A 6183-nucleotide genomic window follows, 5' to 3' on the forward strand; every position below is an offset into this window, starting at 1 on the left:
AATTCTGATTCACTAGTGGTTGTGCATTCAACTATAAAATCTACTAATGCTTATCCCTTATTGGCCTGTCTTGGTTGAAATTGTATGTCATATTCACTCAATTCAATCGACCATTTAGTGAGTCGACTAGAACACTTTGGCTTTTGCAAGACACTTCGGAGTGGTTGGTCTGTCCACACAATGATGGAATGGGCCTGAAAGTATGGCCTCAACTTTCGAGCAGCATTTACCAAGGCAAGGACTACCTTTTCTACAAAAGGATAACGTGTTTCTGGACCTTGTAAAACCTTACTAACATAGTATACCGGCCGGTCCAATTGTCCCTCTTTCTTAATCAGTACTACACTTATTGCTCTCTCACTTACGCCCAAGTACACATATAATGTCTCCCTAGTTTTCGGGCGTGTCAATAGGGGAACTACTTTCAAGTATTCCTTTAATGCCTCAAACGACTTCTAACACTGCTCTGTCCACTCAAACTTTTTCCTAGCCTTTAATGTTTGAAGAAATGGGAGTTTTCTTTCGGCTGACTTGGAGAGGAAACGTCCTAGAGTCGACATCCAACCTGACAACCGTTGCATGTCCTTAATTGACGTTGGGGGCTCCATATCCAATATCGCCTAAATTTTTTCAGGGTTTTCCTCGATGCCCCTCTGTGTGATCATATACCCCAGGAATTTACTAGACTGCACTCCAAAGGCACATTTTGAGGGATTCAGTCGCATGTTATATTGTCGAAGTACTTCAAATACTTGAGACAACTTTTTTGCATGTGACTCTTGCTCTAAGCTTTTTAGAATCATATCGTCCACATAAGCCTCCAGTGTATTGCCCAACAAGTCTTTAAAAACTTTGTTTACCATGCATTAGTAGGTAGCCCCAGCATTCTTAAGCCCAAAAGGCATGGCTTTATAACAGTAAGTTCCATTTTTCCGTAATGAAGGAAGTTTTTTCTTGATCTGGGGGATGCATCATTATCTGGTGATACCCTGAGAATGCATCCAGGAAACTCAATAATTGGTATCTAGATGTGTCGTGCACCAATCTATCAATTCTTGGAAGTGGATATTAGTCTTTCGGACATGCCTTATTGAGATTTGTGAAATCCACACACACTCGCCATTTGCCATTTGGCTTTTTGACCATTACCACATTTGCTAACCAATATGGATATATTACTTCTCGGATGAACCCAGCCTCTAGCAATTTATTGACCTCTTCTTCTAGAGTTGCCAATCTATCAAGAGCGATATTCCGCTTCTTCTGGCATATTGGTCTGAAATGAGGATCCACGTTCAAATGATGGCAAATTACTTCTGGATTGATCCCGGGCATGTCAGCTGGTGCCCAGGCGAAGATGTCCATTTTTTCTCTTAAACATGCTACTATCTCATTTTTTAGCTTCTCGGGTAGCTATGAGTCGATGTGTGCTGCCTTTTTTGGCTTGCTCTCACTTAATCATATAACCTCCAATTTTTCAACCGGTTGAGGTTTGTATACGGCCTGTTTGGTGAGAGAATTTTGTATTGCCTGTTCAGTGATTGATAAAGTCTCGTTCCTTCCCTTTCCTTTTGTGAAAGAGACATAGCAAGAACGAGCTTTCCTTTGATCTCCACGCACCTGTCCCACTCCTTGAGGTGTCGGGAATTTTATTAACAATTAATAGGATGAAACCACTACTCTCATGTCGTTTAGTAAGGGATGCACCAAAATTATATTATAAGTGGCTGATGAAGTTTTCACCACCATAAAGTTGGCTTGTCGGGTTACACTTTGTGGATCAGAGCCTAACATGATTGGCAATTATACTGCACCTGCGACTTGTACGGCTTCTCCCGTAAAAATGTACAAAGGTGAGGAGATTAATTTCAAACGATCATGGGAGATGTGCATCTGCTCAAAGCAATTCCAATAAATGAGGTTGACTGAGCTGCCATTATCAACCAAATTCTCCCATTTGGGTGTTTTGCAACGACAACTGAAATTTACATGATCATCATGGGGAATAATTACATTTCCCTTATTGGTGGGTGTAAAGATGATGGGCTCTTCATTGTCTTGCACCTCCATTATAGAGTTCACCTGATAGGCCTGACGGACATAAGCCTTTTGAGAAGAAGTTGCACCGACTAAAGTTTTACCACCAGATATAACGTGTATTTCTTGATGCGTAGGCATGTTATCCGAGGGCACAACTGATATATTGTCCATTCCCCCATCATTTTGTTGTGGGTTTTGTCTTTCTTTCCTTTCAGGTATTTCTTCTCTTCTCCGGGGCTCCCTGTTTGCTCTTTCTTCTTCCCTTATATATCTTTGCAGATGCCCTTCCCATATGAGCATTTCGATTTGATTTTTAAGTTCTCGACATTGGTCGGTAGAGTGTCCTCGACTTCCGTGATATCTACAATATTCTCCTTGGTTTCTTCCCATGGGGTGATTGACTTTCTTCGGGAGTTTAATAAGACCCGAACCTTCCACGATTGCCAATATCGCCGATCAAGGTTGGGTAAGCTGAGCATAGTGATTAAACCAGCGTTCAGGGGCGTCTGATCTTCCGAGCTTTTCTTGTTGTCTGGTAGAGTGTTCTTCATCTTCTCGATCTTTTCTTTTCCGCACTCTATCTTCTCCACCTATTACTGTTCTCATAACTTTGGTATGGAGTATATACCTATTCGCCCTAGCAAACAAATCTGCCATGGATCTTGGGGGATCCAAAGACAAAGATTCTTGAAAAGATGTCAATCGCGCCCCCTACATCATTGCAGATATTGCCATTTCGAGCAGTAGGTTTGAAATTTCAAGAGTGGCACTCCGAAATCTGTCCACATACTGTCATAAGGTTTCTTTAACCCCTTGCGGAATACTGAGGATATGTGTCGCATCTCTTTTCTTCTGACTATTAATTACAAAAGCTTTGAGAAATTCTATCTTCAGCTATTCAAATGATGAAATGGATGCCTCGGGCAATCCTTTGAACCATGTTCGAGCATGCCCAGTTAGGGTTAGCGAAAATGCTCGACACATGATCTCGTCTTCCCAGCTGTGGAGTATCATTAGTGATTCGTAATTCTCAATATGATCATCTGGGTCATCCTTTCCAGTATAAGAAATAATCTATGGCATTTTGAATTTTTTCGGCAATAGCTTCTCCAATATGCTTCGGGTGAACGGGGATTTCTTCCTGGACTGCTCTTCAGTGGCTAGGACCAATTTCTTCTATTCCAACACTTATTCTATTACTTGTCTCATATCGTTTCGCATACTCACTACAGTATTATCATCACCTTCTTTATTTCTTGGTGTTGAATTCTTAGTGGGGCTTTGTTTTCCACCTATGGGTGTACTTACCACAACCTCTGGTTGTCTTTCGGATTTTAGGCTCCGCCTATCTCATTTTTCTCTTTGATATCCCAGCCTTTTCCCTTAATTTTTTCGTGTGGTGGCTCTATGATCTCGCAATGGTTTCTTTGAACAATTACCTCGGTGGGGTGAGGGCCGAGAGTGAGTGTTAGATGCAACTCCTTGATAAGAATCAACTTCTTTATCTCTTAGGTGAGTTTCCCTTAGTGGTGCTATTTTAGGGATAAGCCTTCTCAGTGTCGTGGGCAGTACGGTACCAGGAACCATACTTTGAAGTATTCTTGCCATGTCTCATAGGGCTTGCATTCCTTCGATATGCTGTTGTCATAGTGCCTCATAGTCCGCCAAGGGGACAGTAGGAAGAACCTGGTGTGATGGCCCAGGTTGATGGTGAGCTTTATGCTGATTCACCAGGTGACTGTTAAGTTTGAATAGCAATGGCACCAACACCAAGAGGGGGTGAATTGGGTTGTTTTAAAAAATTGATTGAACTTGAAAATCCTTTTGATGAAAAATGAGAATTTAGTGAAAGTGAGGATTAATGAAATGCTTGGAACAATAAATGAAACAAATAGCACAAGCAAATAAGAGACACAACAATAAATGAAACAAATAGCACAAGCAAATAAAAGACACAATGATATATAGTGGTTCGGCTTAAACCAAGCCTAATCCACTACCTTAGCTCCTCACTAAGAATTTTTCAATCAATCCACTAAAACCTCCTATCTATCCGGATAGGCCCTCTAGCAACAAGCTAGGAAATTACAACCTCTTGCTTAAACAAGCAAGCCCTCTAGCTATCTTGCTAGGAAATACAACCCTTTGCTTCAACAAGCAAGTCCTCTAGCACTCTTGCTAGGAAAACCAAGAATAATGCAAAAGAGAGGATCTAAGAGTAGACATTCTTAGTTACAAGATCTCTTAATATGAATACAAGGCTTGAACAAGATAATACAAATGATAATCAAAGCCTTTAGAGAGAAAAATGAAGCACAATTGAAATAATGAATCTCTTGAAAGAATGAACACTTGTAAGCTTGAAATCAATCCTCTTGGCTGGTTTGAATCACCCATTTGACTTGTATTTATAGTACCTTGAGAGCCTATTCACGAATCTTGTCGTTGGTAGTGGAAATAGCACTTTGGGTGAGTGGAAAAACTAGCAATTGGGGGTTTCTGCGTCACAAACGGTCGACAGATTAGGAAATATTTAAAATCCGGTCGACAGATGAAGAAGAATGGTCGATAGATGCTTGTGCAAGCATTCTGTCGATTGAAAAATGCATAGGCATCGGTCGACAGATGGCTTGAAACACCACGAAATGACATTCTGTCTGTCGACATATGCAAGAGCATCGGTCGACAGATAGGCTAAAACTAAGAGGCCGGTCGATAGATGATGAGGTATCTGTTGACAGATGAAGCCATAATTCAGGATATGCATATAGTACAACTTATTTAAAACTAAGAGGCTGGTCGACAGATGATGAGGTATCTGTTGACAGATGAAGCCATCCTCACTACAAAAAAACAGGTTTTTTACGGCGATCTTCAAAACCGCCGCAAAACATGGTATTTTGCGGCGGTTTCTCAACCTCCGCACAATATGTTTTTTACGACGGTTTATCCAATATTTTGCGGTAGTTTCGAAAAATTGTCGCAAAATTAATTAATTAAAATTATAAAATTAAATTTAGCAATGGTTTTAAAAAATCGCCGCTAAACTCAATAATAAAAAATTAAAAAATTAAATTTAGCGGCGGTTTTCGCAAAACAGCTGCAAAATTCACTAATAAATTTTTTTAAAAAAAATTAAATTTAGAGGCGGTTGTTAAAAACCGCCGCAAAATTTAATGATAAAAAATCAAAAATTAAATTTCACAGCGATCTTTAAAAATCGCTGCAAAATTCAATGATAAAAAAATCAAAAATTAAATTTAGTAATAAAAAATAAATAATTTCAAAATTCAGTAATAAAAAAAATTCAATTAATAAAAAATGAAATTTAAAAAGAAATTAATAATTTCAAAATAAAATAAAATAAAATTTTACAAAATAATCTGAAATTTTTTATTTTTTAATCAATTAATTTATTTAATTTCATTTAATTAAATTAAATAATTTATTTATTTTAAATTTATTAATTAATTAATTTATTTTAAATTAATTAATCAATGAATTTATTTTATTTAATTCATTGGTTTAAAACATAAAATTATTTAGGTGTTTTGAGAGTTCAATTAATTAATTTAATTTAATTCAATTCAATTAAAAATAAAATTATTTTTTTATTTTATTTTATTTGGGGCTAAGTGTAATTTGTAAAACTTGAGTTTGTGGGTGCAAAGTGAATTATAAAAAATAGTGGTTCGAGTGCTTTATAATTAATATGCGCGAGTATATTACAAGGTGGCTTTGCAGATCAACTGGCTTCGCGCGCGTAGGGGTGGTCACGGCATCGAAACTTGGGGATTACAATTGCTAGAATAAATTTCAGCAGGTGCGGTGGGTGGGCGGACGCGCGGGTGGGCGCACACGCATGGCCAGGGGTCGGGGCACGGTGGACGTGCAGGGGCGGGGGCTGACGTGCGCTTGTTTTTGGCTTGCATGCGGTAAATAGTGGCAGTTTCAAAATCGTCGTTAAATTATTTTTATAATTAAATTTAATATTAAATTAAATAATTTAATATTAAATTCAATTAAATTTAGCGGTAGTTTTAAAACCGTCGCTAATTTAAAAAACTGCCGTTAATTGCGACAGTTTTCAAATTGCCGCTAAAAATAGCACTTAGCGGCGGTTATACCAGCGGTCGATAAAAA

Source organism: Diospyros lotus, chromosome 8 (genome assembly GCF_014633365.1).
Source record: "Diospyros lotus cultivar Yz01 chromosome 8, ASM1463336v1, whole genome shotgun sequence".
Classification (NCBI taxonomy): domain Eukaryota; kingdom Viridiplantae; phylum Streptophyta; class Magnoliopsida; order Ericales; family Ebenaceae; genus Diospyros; species Diospyros lotus.